Here is a 25770-nt window from a genome sequence, read left to right as displayed (position 1 = left end):
TACCACAACTTTCTAGCTTATCACTTTGAATACAATGGTTTACTTAGCTTCAAGGTCTCACCTGACAGTCTGCGACCAACAATCCCATCAATCTCAAACAGCAACCAGCTAACAAGCAGGAAGATTAAACATTCTTGGTACCAGATGTCTTTTTGTCAGATAACTGCATCTCTGGGCCCCATTGTGGAATTTAGCTTATGTCTGCTGAGTCTTACATTATTCTCAAAGTAGGTTACTGATACTCAGCCTTGCATAAGCAAAAGCATGGTCTAAATACTCCATTACAGTTGGCAAGACCAGTATTTGCTTCCCACCTATAATTACTATTGAGAGGGTGAGGGTGAGGTGCCACCCTCTCTCCATCTCCAACTATTACAGTCCCTCTGGTGAAGGTATTCTCACAATGCAATTGCAGAGCAAGTTCCAGGATTTAGACCCAATAGCATTAGATGCAATCCAGAATGAATCGACATTTGTTGGTGCTCCCATGCACCTGATGCCCTTGCGGTGGAGGTTGTGGATTTGAGAGGTAGAGTGAATTTTGTAATGATGCTTATGGCAGTTATTACCCAGTAGTAACAGAGGGAATGAACATTTTGGATATCAATTAAGCAGGCTTCTTTGTCCTGTTTGTCCTTCAATCCTGAGAACACACACTCATTGAGGCACATTGTCTTATTCCACTAAACTCTGACTTACTCCTGATAGATGTGGAAAGAACCAGCCAGACCAAGTATTCTATGACATGCCCAGGATCCAATTTCCCCTGGAGCTCCAGCCTGCCTGCCCAGCCAAACCATAGATTGTAGGATTGAATTATCTTCAGGCTGACTGATCAACTCCATACTTGAGTTCAAAGAGAATCAGAATCTTCTCCTGCCTTGCAGCTCAGAGCAAGCAGTTAGTTATTTTTCTGCTCTGAGGTGTGATCTCCTCCAGAGCATTCCCTGCCCAGCAATGGATCCGGTCTCACAGCGTCCACAGGAGGTAAATATATGGACACTGCAAGACCAACTAAGTTCCTCAAGCATTTCTATGGTTTTACTACATTCACAGTGTCTGCAGACTTTTGTGTTTCACAACAATGGATCAAGTCTGTCCACCTGGTAGCAGGAAAGCTCTTTCCCAATATGTCACCTGGTATGACACGTTGATATTCTGGAACTGATTTTGCACCCATACGAGTCAAATAACAAGCCACAATTAGCCAAATGTTGTTGCCAAGGCTGAGATTTTGTGCCAGCGACCAGGGTTCGAATCTGGCTCTGTCTGTAAGGAGTTTTCATGATGTCTCCATGTCAACGTGAGTTTTCTCTGGGCACTCCAGTTTCCCCCACTATTCAAAATGTATGGAAGGTTGTAGGTTAATTGGGTGTAATTGGGCAGATGGGCCAAAAGATCCTGTTACCCTGCTGTATGTCTAAATTTAAATTTAAATCATACCACACACCATCTTGCACTCACAATTCTCTCCATGTCTTGTGAAGTCCTTCTCTGTCAAGAGCAATGTTAATATTTTACATTCTTGCACTGTGTGGTATAATTTTCATTAACACTTTAGTAAATGCCATCATTATTATAATTCAGGAGTAAGGTAGTAAGTTTATCAATCTATTAATGTTAATTAAATTCCTTGTCAAGATGTACTTTATTAAAGTGCATATCTTTTGTTTAAAAATAAGCCAAAAGATACAGCTTTCAACCTCTTTATGTCATAATTAACACAATTTTTGTGACAACTTCCAGAAAAAGACCAGAAAATTATGAGTCCTGTTTACAGATTCCAGGTGTAAAAGATGAAAAGAGAGAGGGATGAATGATTGTTATAGTACTTTGCAAATAGTCAGAATATCTGCAAATGACGACTGCGGGGTAATCATTTACTTTTACTACAGGGTGTAAAATAGATTGACGAAAGGACTCCATTGAGAAATTCATCAAGAGTCTTCAGTGGCCTTTCAAGGTCACCAACACTAGATGAGTGATTAAATTATTTTAGTTTAAAAAATACCTTTGGAGCTCTACTGCTGAGAAGCCCACTGTCTTCACGTGAATTGGGATTGGACCATGCCTGTTGTCACATCCCACACTGGATCTCAGCTCCATTCTTCATTTAGGTCTTCTATCTAACTCTATTGGGTTGGTGGACTGACTAATACCACGACTGAAGTTAACCGCCATCAATTTGGGTCAGATCTGCAGGTTTGAGTAGGTACTAGTTCAACAGCACTTGCTTGTTGTTCAATAGTTACGCATGCAAAATTGGTTCCAATTTATGATGTCGCAAGTCATCCAGGCTAAGAAGTTTGGGTGCGGGGTGCAAGAGGAGGGATCATCTTTGTGATGCCAAAGGCAGCAAAAGAGGAGGAGAATGAGAAGGAAGAGGAAGGGAAGAGGAAACTAAAACCACATTTCTTCACCTAGATTTTCTGTGATTTTTCTCATTTACTAACACCATTAAGAAGAAAAAACAAATTCTCTGCACACCAGCAGTCTTCTTCTTAGCTTCCCTCTATCACTATCCACCTCAGTGTTTTAGCCAAAGTCACAGTCTAAATTTATAAACTCAAACTTGAGAACTGACATGTAAATGTCTGGCTTCCCCCGTCCTACTGATCCCACGCAGTGCTCCCCAGTGCTGCTGCTTAAGCATTTTAGACAAGGCTTCCTGCTGCTCTGTCCCCAGGTGGCCATGTTTTAAACAGCTGCCTCATTCGAGAGCAGTAGTGATGTGTGGCTGCTGGTTGTTTGACAACACTAAGGGAACTGCCAATACAGTCAAAATCCTCCTCCCCTACAAATCTATCTATGGATTCTGAGAAGACACAGGAGTCCAATCCCAGAATCAAAATCCTGTCTAGAGAAGGTGCAGATGTTTGCTGAGAAGTCGAATGGATGCTATCAGGTAATTCTCTTTCATTCTCTGGTGTAGGCTGAATCCTTGGAACAGAATTACTGCATTAGGCTGAATGGGCATGGGTTTAATCACCCATTCTGACTCCTGTACCTATTTTACATGGCAATAATATCTAGGCATATTTTAAGTCTTCTGTCAATGCAACCACATTCAGTTCCATATTGCAGTCTAGTTTGAGCTCACTGTTGTTTTTGAATGAATTTTTAGCCATGATTCTATCTTAGCTTTTGTATTTGTCTTTTGCTTTCAAAACTTGTTGTTTTGACTCATCCATTGATTAATGAAGCAATTGATCAATGGAGCAAAATTCTCAATTTTCAATGCTGATGACACATCGAAAGGAGGATTGGCCGATGACCCATACTGTGCTGAAATCTTCCAAGAGACATCCTCAATTAGACCTGATTGTCTCTAATCGACCATGACAGCACATTGTTCAGTGAACACTGTAGTATTTTCAACATCCAGCCTCACAACGAAATACAGTTCAAATACCTGAAAATATCTTATCATTTGCATTGGATCATGCCAACTCTTTTGAGCTTAAATGACGTGTTGTAACATGCAAGGTGATGACATATTCCTTCCTCGCATGACAATTCTTCACATGATCTGACACAAGGTGTCAATTGTTAGATTTGCACTTCTTTTGTGGACACTTAATTCTTGCTGGAATGTAACAAACTATTTTAAAGTGTTGCAATTATGAACCCAGAAGCACAACATAATAATACTGTGATGAATTACCAATGGGACCTTTGGAAAAATTCTACGAAGTTCTAACTTAAAAAAAAAAGCAAAATAAAGAATCTAATCAAGCATTAAAAATACACAGAAATGCTAGAGGATCTCAACTGGTCTGGCAGTGCCCATAAAAGGTAAAAATAATTAAGCATTAAAACAATTAGAAACTGACCTGCCATAAACTTGATTTTCACTTGGGATGAAAAATCAGTTTGCAAAGGGCAAAGTGAAGCCAGGGATATTTCAATTTGTCACCATCTTTTGAATGACCCAACATTGAAATCCGGAGTGGCAGGCAAATGTAAAATTTGAAGAGGACAGACATTAACAGCTGGAACCCACTGAAGTGACCCCAAGCAATGAAAGGGGAATTAGTGAAGTTCTACTTCAATGCCAATGATGTCCTTGCAGAACTATCCCAACACACCCTTGTGGAATCAAGTGAAGCATTTCCTTGCCCCACAAAGAATCTTTAAAAAAATAGATAAATGTACAGTGCAGAAAACTGTGGCTGAAACTGCTTCCCAATTCCCTTGCCCAAAACTAATGTGTAAGAGTTCAAAGAATGAAGTATACAGACACACAATTGTGGGAAAGGTCAGTGGTGCATCCAGACTTGTGTATGGTTCATAACGTTGACTACCAGGAGATGAGGAACTTAAAATGGCTTCATGATTTCTGCATTAAATGTTGGTTACCCTTTATTTCCTATAGACACTGCATAACCTGATGAATTTCTCCAGCAGTCTTGTTATTGCACTACAATCCTAACATCTGCAGACTTTCCTGTCTAACTCTAATATCTAGTTGAGGTGTGAATTCTCTTCTGGATCAGACATGCTTACAACAATTTGCCATTCCTTTGCATGAGAGAGGTCATGCAGAGTCTCTATTCTAAGAGAATAGGTCTCATTCTCTCTTGCTACAAAGTAGCAGTCAAAGTGAATGGACAGCTTTACAAGGATTTCAGGGTTTACAATAATCTTGGGTATCAGTAGGGAATTCCATTGGTTCAGAAAATTCTTAGAAAAATAATACTCCACTTTCATGTGTTAAATGGGAAGCATCCTACCCTGAAACAATGCTCCCTTATTCTCGGTTCCCCATGAGCACCTAACTTTAGAATTTTATATGCTTCAACGCATTTCAATTCCACCAGGCCACAGTAGAAAAATATATATATTAGCCATCCTTTGGTTTGAATAAGACACATTGTTGTGCAATTCATCTGTAGACACAAAGATAACTTTGCAGTCCCAGTCTGGAAGCGCAAAGTGGAGCACAATGGGGACATTGGACGTCCGCTTTTGTAATAACTGTGACTGTTGCATTGTGATGCTGTTTACGATTTTCCATCAGTTTTTGGCAGCACCGGTCTTCAAAACTGGTGTAGGCTTCATAGCACAGGGCTCGCCAATGGGATCCGTCAGCAGCCACAGCTTCTAGTTCTCTTGGCTGGATGCCACAGTGGCATAGGGTTTCCTTCACAACATCTTTATAGTGCTTGCGTGGATGATCTTGAGGTCTTCTTCCAGCCTTCAATTCACTATAGAGCACAGCTAGCGAGGCATATGGTGGTCATCCATTCTGATGACATGTCCCACCCACGGCATATGGGATTCAATGCTGGTGGACTTCGCACGTCCAAAGACCTCCAGGTTGGAGACACGGTCTTGCCAACGGAAGCCAAGAATGGAACGGTTGGCGCGCATGTGGAATTTCTCCAGTTATTTGATGTGACGTCGGTTCAGAGTCCAGGTCTCACATCCATATAGGAGAGAAAGGATGACCATAGTTCTGTACACTCTCATCTTCATGGAGATGCAGACATTGTGTTGATTTTGCTCTCTGCTACACAGACTCCCCAGAGCCTGGCTGGCCTTGGAGTCAATATATAATCATAAAATAAGGCTGCCTAATCAAAGCAAATTCATCAACTAAGTTATTCCAAATACAATACTGATGTAAAATTATCATTCTTTTATGTTCTTTTTGTCCTAACCTTCCACAGACCTTATTTGCCCTATTCCTCCCTAGTTCAGTCCCCAAAAAAGGCTCCAGAATAGTTAATAGTTAATGCAAGGATACTCACTTGGAATGAAGTAGTGTGCAGATAGGTTTGGAGACTTGAATTTGGACTGCACCCAGCAGAGAACTGAATGGATTAATTGATGTTTAAAAACCAGGGTGCTGTTAGATTAGGGATGCCTATGTTATAATCTCAGCAATGTTTGTATCTGTTGGAGGACAGAGTTCTGAAATATTCTTAAACACTCAAAGTCCCTTTTCTCTTGAAGCATGATGGCAATAAAAAGACCTTTCACTGCATTGCAGAATCAGATTTAGGAGGCTTCTGCTTGAGTGACTTCTGCCATTAAACACTGCATCAGACCTTCACATTTGCTTATAGAGTTGTCCATTGCTTTCATCATATCTAAATTGAACATAAGCCTTTAACCTTTTTCCAAACTTGTATTTTCTAGCAGATCTACCAATGTACCAAACTATGTTCATTCTCCTTCAAAGCCTTCATCTCTGCAGCAGAACTCATGCTCAAGCTGATCCCTGTTTGACACGGTTGGGTAATTTGCAAGATGTAAGATTTCTAGGATTAAGTGCGTGACAGTGCAGTGGAGTGTTATTTCTGATTAACAGAGTTTATTGGTTTTTTAGGGGAGGGGTGAATGATAATGAATGAGGTTGGTAGAGCAGTGGATGGAGAATGCTATTTGAAGGCATGTTCACTGATCTAGAAAATAATTCTCCGGTCATTCAGTTCCCAATGGTCTTGCATGCATGTCCTTGCTCAAGATATTCACCTTTTCCTCTTGTTCTTGTGTCCAATTTAACCCTCCACATATGGTTGCAACTGACTTCCTTTCCATTTCCTGTTTGAAGTCCTCCAGCACAGAATCAGGGAAGTGTAGTGTCCATGTCTAGATTACTAAGTTGCAATTGCTATTTAACTTGCCTTATAATACATGGAGTTGGACTTTAAGTGGTCTAAGATGGCTTCTTTTTGTCCTACCCATTCCCAAAATTGTTCTACCACACCCCCACCAAACTTCCCCATCTACTATTTAATATTTATAACTCTTTACCTGTCATGATAATCAGTAAGAATATAAAGTTTGCAATGAGCCTACTCTGTCAAATGCAGTACATTGCAGTACCCGTAGTTGTGCCATTCATTGACATAAGGCCTTAACATATGGGAGTGGAATTACGCCAATCGGCCCATCATGTATATCCCACCCTTTCAACATGGCAGATATACTATCCTTTTGAATGCAATTCTCCTGCCTACTTCCCATATCCCTTGATTAATTTCCTAATCAAGAAATTATCTACCTCTGTCTTAGATATACCCAATGACTTGGCCTCCACAGTCATCTTTAGCAATGAATTCCATAGATTCACCACCTTCTCAGCAAGGAAAGTTAACAGAACAGAGATTTACAACACAATAGACCAACAGTGTTGTGCTGACCTAATAACCTACTCTAACAACTGTCTAGATCAGGGATGTCAAACTCAAATTCATGGAGGGCCAAAATTAAAAACTTGGACTAAGTCAAGGGCTGAACTAAATATTTATTGAAAATTTTCAACAACATCTGCATGTTTTCTCTTCTTTCAACATATGTAATGTTAAACTTTTTCTTATTAAAATAAATATTTAATAATAGTTTTGGATAAACTCTTTCCAGAAGCATTAACAAATGAGAAATAAAATATTCAATAAATAATATTTCTCTATAGAGGATTTGTCAAATGTTGCTAGTGTGCTGTCGAATAGTAAAATCTGAGGGCTATTGAAAATGTGGGAGAATAACATGATTCCTGAAACAATCAAATGGGTGACTGATTGTGGGCATGAACTCTAGCAGGGTTATTTGCCATGCCCTTTTTCCATTGGTACAGATATCCTTTGATTTACACACTTTTCAAGTTTTATGCCTAATGAGCTTGTATCCAGGTGCAGGACCATTTTTAACCAGGAATATATTTATCACTGTGACATGAAACTATTGGAAGATCATTTTATCCTGAGATTAAAGTTCATAATACTTACTCAGGCCTGTATGCGGGAGGGCGGGGTTTGCGGGCGATCGGGTTGGACAACGACAGTGCGGGGGCATCGGCTCTCGCTGCAGGGCGGCATCTCGGCGGATCACCGGCCCCGTCACCATGAGTCGCGGGTCAGCCTGCGGCAGGGAGGGGGAGTGGCCAATGGTCCTGGCGAGGTCAGGCCCCCCTGAGTTTCTGCCGGACCCCCCTTGACCTGCTGAGTTTCTCCCGGACCCCCCTTGACCTGTTGAGTTTCTGCCGGACCCCCCCTTGACCTGCTGAGTTTCTCCCGGACCCCCCTTGACCTGCTGAGTTTCTCCCAGACCTCCCTTGACCTGCTGAGTTTCTCCCAGACCCCCCTTGACCTGCTGAGTTTCTCCTGGACCTCCTCCCCTTGACCTTCTGAGTTTCTCCTGGACCCCTCCCCCTTGACCTGCTGAGATTCTCTTGGACCCCCCTTTGACCTGCTGAGTTTCTCCCGGATCCCCCTTTGAACTGCTGAGTTTCTCCCGGACCCCCTTTGACCTGCTGAGTTTCTCCCTTCTGGTGTTTTTACGAGAACCACAGACTTTCGCTCATACATTGATGAGGGGGATCAAGGGCCCAACATTGTCAGGTACCTCTCTGCTGGATAAAGGATACAGTTTAACCCGCTGAGTTTCTCCAGTGTTGGGTTTTCACGAGGTAGAGTCAAAGGGCCGAAGGGCCTGTTTCTGATCTGTAATGTTCTATGGACCCTGCTCTTCTTTCCGTGCCGGTGTCCCAGGACCTTTCCAGGGCAGTCTCCACGCTCAGGACCGCGCTGGGATCCCGGTCAGCGGTGGAGGAGCAGGTGAGCGCGGCTAATCCCGATCCAGCCCACGCCACTCCCGAGATTGGCGGAGGGTTCCACCCTAACTGCCCAACCAGCCTCGCTCTCCACGTGTACTCCGGGCACCCGCCGCTGGTCCGGTGGGAAGGCACACATCCATCCTTAGATAAGGAGCACAAAACAGCTCACAATACTCCAAAATACAGTCTGACCAATTCCCTATAAAGCCTTATCATGACCCTTAGACATTAGCTCATAAATCTCTGTTTTTGTATTCGATCCCTCTTGAGATGAATGATAGCATTGCATCTTGCTAAGGGAGAGAGAAAGGTATCAAATAAAGATTCTTGGAGGAGTGCGGATTTAGTAACATGGAGTGAGGATGATAATTCATGAGAATGTTGACAGGACTTCAAGGTTTGAGTTACAGGGAAAGGTTGTGCAGACTAGGGCTTTTTTCTCTGGAGCGTAGAAGATTGAGGGGGGGACTTGATAGAGGTGTTTAAGATTTTAAAAGGGACAGACAGAGTAAATGTGGATAGGCTTTTTCAATTAAGAGTGAGGGAGATACAAACTAGAGGGCATGGTTTAAAATTGAAGGGGGAAAATAATAAAGGGAACATGAGGGGAACTTTCTTTACACAAAGGGTGGTAGGGATGTGGAATGAGCTTCCGGAAGACGTGGTCGAGGCGGGATCATTGGTTACATTTAAGGAAAGACTGGATCGTTACATGGAGAGGAGGGGACTAGAGGGGTATGGACCGGGTGCTGGTCAGTGGGACTAGGAGGGTGGGAATTTGTTACGGCATGGACTAGTAGGGCTGAACTGGCCTGTTCTGTGCTGTTAGTGGTTATATGGTTATATGGTTAAGGGAATGCTTAAAGTTAAAAATTACATATGCATTTGCCATTAGTAATATATAAACATACATGCCGGTTCTATGATTGTTTTGCAATAATGAAATTTTGCATTTTTAAAAAATTTCAACATACAGTCCAACAACGGACCCTTTTGGCCCACGAGCCGTGGCACCCAACTACACCCTGATGTGCAGTAAATAACTCAAGAGGTTGATACCGAGTTACTGATCTACAGGCTTTTATTTGCAATGGACAAGGACCTCATCTTGTGCCATGACTCAGGCTTTCTGTGGAAGGATAAGGTGTTAGGGGCTTTATTCAAGGTCAAAAGAGGGAGGGGGTACAGTCACAGGATGGGGAAAACCAGGTAATCAGGAATACAGCGGTTCAGCAGTTCACCACACACCCAACTGACCTACAACCCCCTCCCCCCCCCCCCAGTATGTTTTGAAGAGAGGGAGGGAACTGGAGCCCCCAGGGAAAACCCACACAGACATGGGGAGAAGGTACAAACTCCTCACAGGATTTGAACCTGGTCCCAATCACCGTAGCTTTAACAGCATTGCGCTAAGCGCTATGCTAACCATGCTGCCTATGGATGAAGGAGATTGATGAACTAATGTGAAAAGTCATGATAATCAATTAGTTGAACTTGTTTCACCAAGATTTCTCATAAATTCAGTGGAATTTTGTCTGTGGTACAAAATTCCAAACCTCCACAATGTCACATATCCATAATGAGAACAAAAGCAATGTCGTTTCCTCTTCATGCCAAATTTATTTCTTCATTCTGTGCTGTTTCTTATAGAACCAATAGTGCAAGGGAGCAGTCAATGTGTAGGATTAGTGTAGAGCTCGTCGAAAGAATCAAAGACTTGTTGATCCAAACCAAGGCTTTTATTAGCAAAAGACCGGAGCTCTTCACAGGTGGCCGACCAGTCTGGAATGATCCGACCTGGCTAGGGACACAACCCTTTAAGGCCCAGACAATAGGCGTGGCTTAGCTCTCAGCCAATCGCTGTAAGCACAGTCTAGATACTGTAACTATATACACTATATACATTGGTGATAGACCTGTACGATCACAATTAGCAATTTTGTTTTTATTAGCAATGCCAGGATATGCACTGTTACTTTGTGACTTAAAGCTTCAGTGAACACTTTTGACCCACCAAAACCTTTTTTAGTGTTTGGTTAATGATATGATAACTTTAAATGCAAAGGTCTATCCCTGCTCTAATTTCATCTTGCATGTTGTGACTTTAATAAAACTATAAAATATATTTGGGTTCAATTTAAAGATATCACTAAATAATATTACTAATACACATTGGAAAGTTTTTTTTAAAACATGAATGCTCTTTATTGCCTGCCAAGATCATTTACAAAGTCAATGGTTAAATGGAAATAAACTCACTTTTCTCTTTTTTTTTAATTTGGCTGAATCTACATTATACATTTTGTTTATAAAAATAAAGCATCCGAGTTAAGGTCATGAATTCATCAGAATTGCTTTTATGTTGGGTTTTTTGCACAGTTTCTAGCAAGACTGGACCAAGTATTTCCGATCTATAAATTTAGAAATTTTAAAGCCACCAAAAGATTTACTTGGCCGTTACAGAGGATATTTAAGCGTTTTCATATAAAGGCCTGTCCCCATAAAAGGATAAGATTTCCTTCCTTGGACATCAGTGGACCTAACAAGATTTTAGAACCATCTAATATTTTCCTGTTCAATATTATTAACTAAGGCATTTTAGAATACTGTAACTCGCTCCTCAAGAGCATTATAGTGATTCCATCAACAGAAGTTCTTCAATCTTTCATGAAGGTAGCTCATCATCACCTTCTTAAGGGAATTTTGGGATGGACATCAAAGCCGGTCTTTCAAGAGATGCCCCAATATCAAAAATAAGTCATGGAAAACATGTCCCTAAAATAATAAAACAATTCAAGTTGTTTAAGTTATCATATGACACTAAACTGGATGGAATTGGGGACACAGGAGTGAGGAAATTGAGTTAAGAGGTTAACAGGGAGCTGCAAAGAAGTTAGAAAATATTTGTAAAATGGATGGAACCATAATGAAATAAACTGTCATGCTGGCATACATTAGATATTGCTAATTAAAGGAAAAATAGAATATCAAGAGTAGAGTTCACATGGTGTAGAAAGTATTAAAGATGCAAGCACTGTCATCCAATCTAGATCTGAAAGTCAATTTGACAATGAGGCTCCAATTTTAAGTGTGGGTGAAAACAGTGAATTTTAGCTGGAATATACAGAATAAAAAGATCACACAAAGGCCTGATTAGATTTTGCATATTATACCTGTGGTGATACACCACTAGCCTACTGCAGGGGGCAACCTGTGTACCTGCAGAAGAACACTGGAGGACAAGGCAACACTGGCCGGATGTCAATCAGTCGACCTGAATGGACCAAGCCCCACCTGGTCTGCTCCAATCACGCTCCAGGATATAAGCTAGATCCGGCCCTTTGAAGCCAGTCTCAAAGCTTGCAATAACATTTTCACAGCCAGCTCTGTGGAAGTTTATGTTGAATAAAGTCTGTAGAACAGACTTTATGTTTGTGTGTTTGATTCTGTTCGATAGCACACCATAAGCATACCTTTATTTTTTCAGGATTAAACAACTGCTAAATTTGGTTAAGGAAGAGTCAAGATCTTCATAAGGAGTCTGGAAATGAATCTGCTGAACATTCAAATTGACCTGACAGATTAATTCCTGGTGTCATCCCGATACCTGGGCATGCATTTTTTAAAGAGAACAATGCTGGTTTGAAGTGGATGGAATTACTGGCTGTGATTCAAGGTTAGAATGGAGTTGGAATTGAGTGAGCAAATTCTTCACTGCTGTTTCATTATCTACCCAACTTATGCAATCCTCTCTCCAAAACTAGTTTTGCGTGATCAGGTGAATTTTTAATTCAATATTTCCATATATTGACAGTAACATTGAATAAGGAAATAAAAAGTTAATGCATAAAATAAAATAAAAACATCTAACTACAATGGACAAAAAATTTTAAAAATTCCCCCAAAAACAAAAACAATTAGTCAATCCATGCTGAGAATAATTTAAAAGTAAGTAGAAAAGAGATCCCTCCTGAGTAAACACAATGCGTGTGGAGAAAAAAAAAACTGGAAGTGGTTCAAATTTTGTTTGTTAGTTTGTGTCAAATGAAAATTTTTGAATAAATGGTCACCAGGTTTATTTGAAGTTACAGGTAGTATCAAATGTCCAACTTCTAATTTTTTTCTAAATCTAAGCAGAACATAATGGAGGAAAGCCATTGAAGTAAAGTAGGTGGATTACAATCTTTCCTTTTGAGTAATATAGCTCTCCTTGTCATCAGTGTTGAAAAGGCTACTATCCTTAGGGTGGAAGCAGGTGCAAAAGCTGATCCCAATACTGTAATCTCAAAAATAACTGAGTAAGTTTGGAAGTAAATCTAGGTCCAACACTTTAGCTAAAGTTTCAAAAACACCTTGCCAAAAACTTTGTACAGGACCAAAACATGAGTCAAAGTGGCCTCTTCAGATTTACACCTGTCACAAATAGGGCTGATATTAGGAAAAATACGGGCCAATGTGTCGTTAGACATGTGTGCCCTATGCGCTACATTGAATTGAATCAAAGAGTGAGGGGCACAAATTGACGAAAGTATTGACAAGTCGAAAAATCCTTTACCATAAATCATCAGAAAGGTCCCAAGCACCTTTAATTTTATTGTTGGATATTGTAAGGTAAAACATCATGAGATGGGAATGTGTAAGGAGTTACCCTGTACAGGGCTGTAACAAGATGTGAATGCATCCTTGTACTTACAAGATAAGAGAAACATTGATGGATTGAGAGGCAGGAAGCTAGCAGGGAAAGGATAGCAACAGTTTTAATCATTGGACAAGTAATGATATGATGATGTTCTAAGCATGTATCCAAGGGTATAAAAAATCACCATTTTGCTGATAACGGCAGAATGCATTCTCCGACTAACATTGTTAGTCGCAAGTGTTACAATCCGGTAATAAAGAACAAAGAACCCTGATTTCGACTCAGTCTGGTGTTTGTCTCACTCATTCATGAACAAAGCAGACCTAACAATATAGAACATAAATTAAATATGCTGTTATAAATATTAGCTAGCAATCCTTTTCAGGAAGGATTTAATTGATGAAGAGTATCAATCAAATTAGTTGAAAAGGCAAATGGTAAATGTGGCAGAAAAGAGTATAGAAAAGTCTTAATTTCAAAATATCTGGGATGTGTCTTAGGCAAATGGCACTTTTCAGCTAATTGATCAATGACATTAAACAATTTCCTCCAAACATATCAAGAAAGGTTATTATTCCTTTATCTTTCCATAGGGCAAAAGCTTGGTCAGATGATGTCTTAAAAAATAATTGGAATAAATTTTACTGGACAGAACAAAATTATTTAAATCAAAAAACTTAACAAAATTAATGTATGTCTGAGAATTGGATTAAAATCTTGTTTATGAACCTTAGATAATGCAAAGGGGAGAGAAGTACCTAATAGACAAGTTAAAGAGTATCCTCCAACAAAATTCTTCTCCAATTCCACCCATAAAGGGCAATCATGCATCTCAGAATACCAAGTCCAAAACATAATGTATCATATATTAATTGCCCAGTAATAAGACCTGAAATTTGGTATGCCATACCACCATCATTTTTTGTTTTCTATAGTAATAGTTTAGCCAACCTGGAACTTTTATTATTCCATATATAAGATGATATTTTAGAATCTAATTTGTCAAAGAATATTTTAGGGATGAAAGTTGGGGATAGCTTGACATGTATATAAGAACTTCGGTAAGATTATGCATTAATTTGACTTACTTATGACAACATCAATGGTGACCATTTCGAATACATTTATTTAGCATAATCAATCAAAGGGAGATCATTACATTTGTATAAATCCTTAAAGTATTTTTGTAATCTTTATAGTGAGATATGTAAATTGATTTTTAACAACTTTAAAAGGTAATTGATAATATAAATGTAAATGATGATGGCATAAAAGTTTATATCCTGAAAAAATATCAAATTCAGTAAGCAAAGATAACAGAGATGAAATTTTTTTTTTGGATTGGAGATATATAGCAACAAATCATCTGCATTTAAAGAATCCATATGTGCTCTCTCCCCTCTCTGGATACCATGGCTATTCATAGAAAGTCAGAGCAATTGCTAAGCGTTCCATAACTAGGTTGAATAATAAGGGACTAAGAGGACAACCTTGACGTGTACCCCTATGTAACCCTAAATAAGGAGATTTATAGTCATTAGTAATAACAGCTGCAATATGAGCTTGGTAAATTAGTTTGATTCAAGAGATAAATACAGGACCCAAGTTAAATTTTAAATTGGCAAAGTCTTGCTCACTCCAAGGGTCTATGTGTGAAATTTAACCTGAGCTACTTCATTTTAGTTTTTAATAGATAATACCTTAAAACCTTGAGTAATCATGTATATTTCATTTCATAATGATAAGAAAGTCATAATTAGGATTGCTTTGCTCAGGTTGCATTTCTCATGAATTCAACAGGAGGGTTTGAACAATGGTAATCTGGCTTTCTCTTTGGAAAGGAGGGTTTGAACAATGGTTCAACAGGAGGGTTTGAACAATGGTAATCTGGCTTTCTTTTTGGAAAGGAGGGTTTGAACAATGGTTCAACAGGAGGGTTTGAACAATGGTAATCTGGCTTTCTTTTTGGAAAGGAGCGTTTGAACAATGGTTCAACAGGAGGGTTTGAACAATGGTAATCTGGCTTTCCTTTTGGAAGGGAGGGTTTGAACAATGGTTCAACGGGAGGGTTTGAACAATGGTAACCTGGCTTTCTTTTTGGAAAGGAGGGTTTGAACAATGGTTCATCAAGAGGGTTTGAACAATGGTAATCTGGCTTTCCTTTTGGAAGGGAGGGTTTGAACAATGGTTCAACAGGAGGGTTTGAATAATGGTAATCTGGCTTTCTTTTTGGAAAGGAGCGTTTGAACAATGGTTCAACAGGAGGGTTTGAACAATGGTAATCTGGCTTTCCTTTTGGAAGGGAGGGTTTGAACAATGGTTCAACAGGAGGGTTTGAACAATGGTAATCTGGCTTTCCTTTTGGAAGGGAGGGTTTGAACAATGGTTCAACGGGAGGGTTTGAACAATGGTAATCTGGTTTTCTTTTTGGAAAGGAGGGTTTGAACAATGGTTCATCAGGAGGGTTTGAACAATGATAATCTGGCTTCCTTTTTGAATATGTTGTTGCTTATTAAATATTTTCAATCAAATTTCACATTCAAATGTTAAAGGCTGAACAGGTGGGGATTTTATTTCAGAAAGAAAAGGGTAGAGCTGAGTTTTTTGGCAGTTTGCCAAATGAAAGTCTTTAAAATTATGAAGGGATTTGGAAGCAGTTTGAGAGAAGTGAAAGAACATAAAAAACATAAGAACAAAAGAAATAGGAGCAGGAGTAGGACATCTAGCCCATCAAGCCTGTTCTGCTATTCAATGATATTGGCTGGACTGATGATAGGCTCATCTCCACTTATCTGCCTTTTCCCATACCCCTTAATTTCCCTACTTTGCAAAAATCTACCCAATCTTGTCTTAAATATATTTACTGAGGTAGCCTTACTGCTTCAATGGGCAGCAAATTCCATAGATTCAGCACCCTATAGGAAAAGCAGTTCCTCCTCATCTCCGTCCTAAATTGACTACCCTGAAATATGAGGTATGTCCCCTAGTTCTGGTCTTCCCCACCATTGGAAACAACTTAACTACCTCTATCTTATCTATGCATTACATATTTTTATGTGTTTCTATAAGAATCCCTCTCATTCTTCTGAATTCCAGGAGTACAGTCTCAGTCCCAGAAGGTTAACCCCTTGTCTCTAGAATCAACCTGGTGAAACTCCTCTGCAACACCTCCAAGGACAGTACATCCTTCCTCAAGTAAGGAGATCAGAACTGCATACAGTATTCTAGATGTGGCCTCTCCAATACCTTGTACAGTTGCAGCATAACCTCCCTGCTCCAAATTCAATCCCTATAGCAATGAGGGGCAACATTCCACTTGTCTTCTTGATAGCCTGCTGCATGCAAACCAACCTCTTGCAATCCATGCACAGTCGATCCCAAATCCTTGGGCACAGCAGCATGCTGCAATTGCTTATCATTTAAATAATACTCTGTGTGGTGATACAACTGAAACACTGGCCACGCTACTGCAGGGCGCAACCACTGTACCTGCAGGTAGGCAACCTGGGAGGCTGGCCCACCTGGCCGGCTGTCGATCACCGACCTGCATAGACTGGAGTCCCCCTCCCAACGTGGCTAATGTCTCCGGGACCACAAGTCTGATCCCCTGGTCGAGCAGGTGCTCCTTCTCCATTCAAGTGCCCCAATGGATGTGTGGACACCGTCTTGACCAGGGATCTGGCACCAGCAGGGGCCCAACCTTTCCACTACGGGTATCCTGCCCAACATTCCCACCATGGGTATCCTTGGACCACACAGGATTCCCTGGGAACTGACCCCCTCCCTCCGCTTCTCCAGAAGTCAGTCGGACACGTGGAGCCAACAGAGGACAGTGGGCACACGTGGAGACATCCAGATATGACAACTGGTGTGTACAGAGTTTAAGTTGATTTATGTCTGCAGTACAGTCTTTTCTCATGTTTTGTGTTTGCTTGCTGCACCACAGCACATCACAATTTAATCAACTTAAAATTTAAGGACTATGGAGAAGTTCTTCACCATTGAAAGGCTGGATATCGACCATCAATTCCAGCCCACTTCGAGAGCTGGAAGCATGCGAATGAGGCGATCATCCAGATCAGCACAAATCAAAGGAGACTCATGGTACTTCACACCAAACTGGGCCCCCATGCTTTCCATGCCATCTGAGACTGCACAGACTTCAAACTGCAATGGCTGTCCTGGAGACCATGTCCCTGCTCAGCATCAGGATGCAGTCATACCTTTTTACATTTTTATTTCTATTTTTCTTTAAATGTAATTCTTTATTGTATTAATGTTATAAAATTTTAAATAAAGTCTTCAAAAAAAGAAAGAAAGCATCAGGATGCAGTCACCAAGACCAGGGTGACCCAAGGGGAGGTTGAGCAACTTGTGCGAGATGCATGGTATGAGGGTTGTGGTCAATGGCCACCCGACAGAGACTACTGGAAGAAAATAGGCCTTCTTTTCCAGAATCACGGAGGTGGTTCCGCTCTCTAGAAGCTGCAGCCCACCACGTAGAAACCTTTGATGCTCGACTACCCCAAAGCTGCAAGTACTGTTGGTCCCAGAGTGGGTCGGACAGGCACTTGAGAAAAGGCTGCCTAGTGAGGAATTTTCATTGCTCCTGATACAGTAAGCAAGGCCACATCGCTAAGGTTTGCCACTCTAGACCTGCCAGGAATGCTGTAGCCCTCTATGATCAACCAGGAGCCCCCCGCGGATGCCGCCATGTGTGAATACCAAGCAGCTCTATTACTCAGCCTACTATTTCCACCTGCACCGCTGACATCACTTCCGGCCTGGCCACCCACCCTCCACTTGTGTGCTCACCACAGGCACCACCATCTTCCATCATCTGACTTGCGCCCACACGGAAGACATCACGTCCGCCCGCACTGCTGAAGTCACCTCTAGCCTCACTTCCAGTTGGGTTGCCTGACCGCACCGATGCCATTTGCAGTAGTGCCACTGGGCACCACCATCACCAATGGAACAACATGCACACGCGTACACAACCACACACCTGCCGCACCCCAAACCCCACACTCTAGAGAGAAGCCACTGACTGTTATTCACCACAACTATTAGGGAGCAGTGACTCGGACCCCGAGGTAATCCTAGCATCCACCACATTAATGAAGGTCATTCCCCATGAACTCGGGTGCTCGACGATGGACATCGCTGTTAACAGGAAGGTAACAAAATGCCTGTACTGAGAGCTTTGTGCACCCAAATGTGGCCCATATACTGAAATTAAAGGTATACCCCACGAACATCTCTATCATCTTTGCTGCCCAGGACCACTCTGTCACAGCACTCAGGCGCTGCTCAGCGGACCTGAGAGTGGGGGGTTCAGGCTCCTGATCATGTCCAAGCTCTGGGCCCCAGTCATCTTAGGACTGGACTTCTAGTGTCACCTCCAAAGCCTCACCCTTGCCTTCAGTTGCCCACTCCGCCCATTCACCTTCTACAGCACAAAGCCCAGTGAATGCCCCTGGTTCACCTGTGGCCTCTCCACACTAGGGATCACCCCCTCATCACTCTTCAACTATCTGTAGCCAGACTGCTAGCCCATAGCTGCCAAAAGCAGGTGCCACTTTGCAGCCGACAGGACTTTTATCAAGGCAGAGGTGAGACGGCTTCTGGCGGAAGGAATCATAGAGCCCAGCACCAACACCTGGAGAGTTCAGGTCATGGTTGTAAAAGGGGGCAGCAAACCAAGGATGGTCATCGACTATAGTCAAACCATCAAGCGGAACACCAAGCTGGACCTCTACCCTCTGCACCGCATCACCAAAATGGTCAATGAGATAACCCAATACAGGGTCTTCTTCACGATTAACCTGAAGTTGGCCTACCACCAGCTCTTCATCCATGCCCAGGATTAATCTTATACCACCTTTGAGACAGATGGGTGCATCTACCAGTTCTACTGGGTTCCCTTTGAAGTCACAAATGGGGCTCCGTGTTCCAGCAGGAAATGGACTGCATGGTACACTGGTGCAATCTAAGAGCGACCTTCCCATACCTGGACAATGTCACCACCAGCAGGACCATGATGCCAACCTTTACAGTCACTATTGGCAATGGCTACCAATCAGATCCCTCATGAGCGCCTTTTCTCATTTCCTAGGAAATCAGCAATGACATCTCCCTCCCAACGTGGCTAATGTCTTTGGGACCGGTACTCCTCCACAAGCATGTGCGGACCACAAGTCTGACCCCCTGGTTGAGCAGGTGCTCCTTCTCCATTCAAATGCCCCAATGGATGTGTGGACACCGACTTGACCAGGGAGGGGTCCAACCTTCCCACTATCGGTACCCTGCCCAAACTTCTCACCATGGGTATCCTTTGCCCACCCAGGATTTTCTGGGAGCTGACCCTCTCCCTCCGCCACTCCAGAGGGCCTCACCCCTCATGGACCCGGCACACTCATACACTCCCTCGCTGCCAGACACCACCCTGCCTGTACCACTGGCCACCCTGGCCCCATCTGACCCTCAGGCAACCCCATCCTGGCCAACCATTGACCAGGAACCAACCCTGCCTCTCAGAGCCACAGATAGCTGTCAGACCGCCTACCTGGCTGGCTACCAATCACCGACCTGCATATAGACTCGAGCCAACACCTCCCAGGTCAGTTGGACACGTGGAGCCAGTAGAGGACAGTCGGGCACACTTGGAGCCATCAAGACATGACAACTGATGTGTACAGAGTTTAAGTCGATTAAAGCCTGTAATGCAGACCTTTCTTGAGTTTTGGGTTGGCTTGCTGCATCAGTGCACATCATATTCTGATGTTTCATTTTTGCTTCCAAAGTGGATAACCTCACATTTACCAACATTATACTCCATCTGCCAGACCCTTGCCCACTGACTTAACCTATCTGTATCTCTCTGCAGACTCTCTGTATCCTCTGTACAATTTGGTTTTCCACTTAATTTAGAGTCGTCAGCAAACATAGAAAGCGGACACTTCCATGGACAGACTAATATAAACAAGGATCCATTAACATGCAATGGTCCCAAATACCCCCAATAATGAATTCAGGTGTAATTTTTTTTTCTTCACCCTCACAATGTCGTAAGAAAATGGAATTTTTCATTTTCACAAGGAAAACAATAATTACGAGTGTTTTTTGAATGGAAGCCAGTTAATAGAAATCAATAAAATGATGTGCATATAGAATTATGCCAAGCAGGCATGAAAACTATTGGTGTGGAGCATAAATGCTGTTATTTTAGTTGGAGTGAATATCCCGCTCTAATGTAAATTCTAAATATACATTTATCCTTCATTTAGTTTCCTACTAGAATAATAGCAGGACAAACTGTGGCTCCAGGAAAGATGGGGAGGGGGATGATGGAATAAAAGTTTTGTCAGAATTACTTCTAGTTGTCCAGTTTTCATTGTGAACAGTGACAGCTTTCTTTGTCCCAATACTCACACATTACATATTTAGTTGAAAAAATATCAACAGAAATAATCTAATACAGCCTCCTGATCATTGGATTCAAAGTAAGTCGAGGATCATATATTGAAGAAAGGATAACAATAACAATTAAAATTGGAAAACACAATTCTTACCAAAAATTAATCACCTCATGTACAGAGAAAGTGTGTTTATGAAATATGAGATATTTAGCATTATTCTATTATCCTATCCTGACTCTATCTTTGACAGCTTTCCTATATTTAAATAATGGGCAGCATTGATTTACATTACTTTACGAAGGATTTATTCATTTTGATCATCCCAATTTTTATTGTAATTATTCTTATAACACTTCCACATTTCTTAAGCCTAACATGAAATATGTTATTTTTTTGCAAACGTAGCACTGAGATTATCTTAAAACCTACTTCTAATTGACTGCACTTCTACTAAGAACATGTTACTTGAGGTGGTCACTGAACTTCGGTAACCCTTTTAACCTGACTAGTCTATGCTTTCGTCTGTTTAAAGATAAAAGAAAAAAATTATTTCATTAGAAATCTTCTTACATTACCTCTTATCCTCCGTGGTAGTGGTCTCACAATGAAGAGGGCAGTCAATTTCATGAAACAACATTGTCAACAAACTTCAAATATTTCAAACAAAAAAAAACATAAAAAGAGCAAAGATTTTTTTTTTGTAAACTTAATACAAAGTCGAAGATTTGTCAGGTTGGATTTTCCCATTATAGAGTAGTGGAAAATTAGCATTGACTTTTCATATCCAGTTAAAAAGGAACTCTTCCGCCTTATTCCATCACCCAGTAGGTCATGGCTCTTAAAGTACATATCCAAGAAGGTTTAAACTTGATGAGGGTTTTGCCTCTACTATCCTTTTGGGCCTAGTGTTACAGATCCCCTGATTCTTCCACCAAATCTGGAAGCTTTTGTTTACCTGTTTAAAAAAAACATTAATTGCTTCACAAGTTAGTTCTGTTCAATTACATTATTTTGATGTGTTTTAAAATAAATATTATATTGCCTATTTCCATTCCTGGAGAAACTCACCATACCCTGACTACAAACAATGCCCACAGTTTATGTCACCTTCCTATTGAGGCGAAATAAATGCTGTTCAGTTCTGGAGGTTTAAATCCTCTCTCTCCTCAAGTAACTCTTGGTATATTTTAGGAATCAAGGATATTTCTCCTGATGTTCATCATAATAATTGATATTGTTAGCTCATTTTGAAATCTTATTTTTAATAAAGTGATTAATATTTCAAGTAAGATTTCGAAAAAAAAAATTGGCAAGACCTGTTACATACCTAATTCAGACTTTTAAGTGTATGTAAGGGTTATTATTGGTATATTATTTCTTTCATCAACACTGAATTGTTTTATATCTATATTTCTTTAAATGCCACTTATAAATATATTTTGAAGATTAGATTTGGTCTGGAAAGATAAAGATCAATTTTTGAATTAAACATTGGAATTGGTTCCATAGAACAACATTACATGCACAACATAGAACATTACCACACAGTACAAACTCATATATACCTAAAAACTTGAGACCCTCCTTACCTCATAACCCTCTATTTTTCTTTCATCCATGTGCCTAGCTAAGAGTCTCTTAAATGCCCATTGTTCCGCCTTCCACCACCACCCCTGGCAATGCATTCCAGGCACCCACAATTCTGATGTCTCCCCTGTAAAGCGCATCGAAAGAACCAAAGACTTGTTGATCCAAACCAAGGCTTTTACTAACTAAAAGATTGGAGCACATCACAAGTAGGTCGACCAGTCCAGAATGACCTGGTCTGGCTAGGAGCAATCCTTTAAGACCTGCCAGTAGGTCTGGCTACACTCTCAGCCAATCACAGTCATCCTACACTACCATCTGTACTATCAGATCCCCTAAAACTTCTTCCCTTCACTTTGTATGGATGTCTTTTGGTGTTTGCTACTGCCACCCTGGGAAAAAAATGATGATTGTCTATCTTATCTATGCCTCTCATAATCTTGTAGACCTCAATTAAGTTACCTCTCACCCATTTCCACTCCAAAGGGAAAAGCCCAAGCTCTGCTAACCTTGCCTCATAAGACTTATTTTACAATTCAGGTAAATCTCCTCTGCTCCCTCTCCATAGCTTCCACATCCTTCCTGAAATGACATGACCAGGACATTAATTACTACTCTTTTGAATAACATTGGATTGAGCAGGAAAGGCACCTTCTGAACTAGATTTCCACCTGCTTTGAGAACATATGCTACATAAATATATAAAATGGATAACTGCATACTTTTTAAATTTATATCACCTTCAAACTCTTTGAGGGCAAAAAATAAACTGAGATTAGAAAAGGTTTGCTAATCTCACAGCATCTGCTGACTTTGTATTTCATTTCACATCCTTCATTCTACTTGGAGAACCTCAGTTCAGACGAACATGATTGATTTTTCAGACATTCACTGTCCAAGACAGGTCAGTGTTAAATCCATGTCCTCTGTTCTTTATGCTTGTGACTGATATCAACCAGTTAAGATATCGTGAGGAGGGGGCACAAAATAAACATAAGACATGTAACTCATGTTATTGGCCTCTATTTCCATTAGAATGAGACCGATTAGTATGAGGAATATCCTCTGGTTTACTCCTCTGCTTATGGAACAATGTACATATATTATGAGCTCCCCACTGACAAACTGTATATATTTTTTGATGATCTTGGTTGATGATTGGTTTTGGGGAGACTGTTCTTTATTTTCTATTGGAAACTAGTATAAGGAAATCATGTAAGAATAATGTGTGGGGAAGGGCAAATTAGTTTTAGAATATTGGCATGTCTGTGACATTGGATTTGTGTTTTCCAAACCAACAATTCTGAATTTTAACATGGCTATAAAAGTTGAACACAGATCTATTACATAACTAAATAATCGCTGCCCTTTCATCTGATAGAGGTTCCTCACAAAATTCTTGCTAAATGTTAATTTTTGTGATAACTAACCAGATGATCTATTGATTTCATGCATTATCATTTAAGCATGAGTATGCCCTCAGTCCCTTGATTATGGTCTGCCCTTCAATAAGATGACGGCTGATTTTTTTTACCTTGCTGTCATTTCTGATAATAACCCAAAATCCCACAGTTCCCTTGATATTTTTTCAAGCCACCACAATTTCAAATGAAGTAAGACTATTAATAAGTTGCAGTGGATGATGGGACCTTTAAAATTTGCTGAAGGAGTTCCAAAGGTTCACCATTTGTATCTTCATTTCAAGCCAAAAAATTCTTGCCCTGTAACCTTGTGCTAAGGAAAACTTTCTCCTCACATTCCAGACCTGACAGAATTTTGGAAGATTCAGTTTGATTCCTCTTGTTCTTCAAGTCACTTTGAACCTAGTTGACCAAATCTCTCTTCACACAGCAGCCTTGCTATCCGAGGTATTGGATGGGTGAATCTTTCTGGTGTTTCAATATGGCAAATATATCCATTCTTGGGTAAGGAGATCCGAACTTCACAGAATACTCTAAGGGTGGTCTCAACAAGGTGCTATATTACTCTTGCAGTTAAATCTTCTTTCTAATAAAGCAAACCTACCATTTTATTCTTAATTTCTTACTTGTTTCCAGTGACTGGTTTGCTGGAATATCCAAGTCTGCTTGAACATCAACATTTCCCTGTCCAACACTTTTTAAAGTTGTAATCTACTGATGTAGATATCTTCACATTAGTCTGTCTTTTTCTACAGCTGCAAACTTTATTTTACAACTCACTCAATCTTGTTAAGTTGATTTAAAGATTCTTTGCATTCTCCTCAGAATTCACAATTCCATCCAGTTTTGTACAATTGGCAAACTTCAAAATGTTACATTTTTCTGCCTTATCCAAATCATTGAGACATGGTTTCAAATAGTTCACTCCCTGCAATATTACCAATTGCTTTAATTCAGAAATATATTAGAGAACTTGACTGGCAAATTCTAATTGTGATCTTCACAGTTAGCTCCTAGATATGATTTCACTCTTTCATAATTGATTCATTCCCTTTCTTTCATGTCAGAATGCTAAAACATATGAATGTCAGACATTATGTACTGTAGTAATTTCTAATGTAAGAGCTTTTAACACACCTGTTTTGCATTTTTTTTTATAAAAGTGATTGGGAAGTATGATTTAATTTGCAAATCAAGAAACTGAAAAGCAATATGTTAATCAAAGCTGGATGCACATGTTGAATAAGTAATCTGAGTGTGATTCCCCAGTCATGAAAATGCATAAGCAGCTCTTAAAACTGATGTAAAATTGATTAGATGTATGATTTGGGAACTATAGCATTAATGCACAAAAATATATTGTTTTAATTTCTTCATTTGTGGATTCCAATGAAATGAATTCTCCTTCATACATCAAACTACTCTGTGATTTTATTACAGCTAAGATTAAAAATCCAAAATTACTGGCATGTAGCTGCATGCTATAAAAGTGTGGAAATCTGAAAGTTGCTGTCAGTAAGTAGACTACTGGGAAACAGGATGTGCCCCAACAATAGACTGAAAATCCAGACTGGATATCTGCACTCAGTTTTGACAGAAAGGGAGACAATAACTGCTCCTTTGCTTTGGGATTTGCATAAAACAGTGTTTACAGGAGGCTCAGGGATTTTTTTTTAGATCATGCAAAATATATGATGGGTTCTTCATTTAAAATCATAATTTTAGAAGAACAGGTATGGCAGTTTTGAAAAGGGCACGTATGAGACTCTTGTCCTTAAAATCTGTGACCTCATAGCCTGGCATATCCATCACTCTAACTTTACAATCAGGCCAAGAAATCAAATGTACTTCAATAAGGAATGCAGAGTACGAAATGAGGACACAACATCAAAATGCATGCATGCTGAACAATAAAATTTCCAGCAAAAGTCCGACTTGTATGATCCCACAATCAAAGGATTAGATTAAAGATCAAAAATGCCCAATTATGTACTTTTTTTTTAAAAAAAAAGGACAGATCCATCAGACTACCTTCCATAAACTTCTCAGTGATAGAGATTCTCTTTAAGGATGCCTGCTCTTTCATGCCTAGTTTGGGTTTCACCCAGAACTCTCAGCTCCAGACGTCATGATAGCCTT

At 40.4% G+C, this 25770-nt stretch overlaps 1 long non-coding RNA gene across 3 annotated transcripts in view; it reads right to left on the bottom strand.

Moving 5' to 3' along the window:
* Nucleotides 1-25770, bottom strand: part of LOC138760557 (uncharacterized) — a 99321-nt gene that overhangs the window by 5631 nt on the left and 67920 nt on the right. The gene's annotated exons all lie outside the window — the stretch shown is intronic.

Source organism: Narcine bancroftii, chromosome 4 (assembly GCF_036971445.1).
Source record: "Narcine bancroftii isolate sNarBan1 chromosome 4, sNarBan1.hap1, whole genome shotgun sequence".
Lineage (NCBI taxonomy): Eukaryota > Metazoa > Chordata > Chondrichthyes > Torpediniformes > Narcinidae > Narcine > Narcine bancroftii.
Note: the sequence above shows the minus strand (reverse complement) of the source record. Positions and strands in the feature narration are given on the sequence as shown.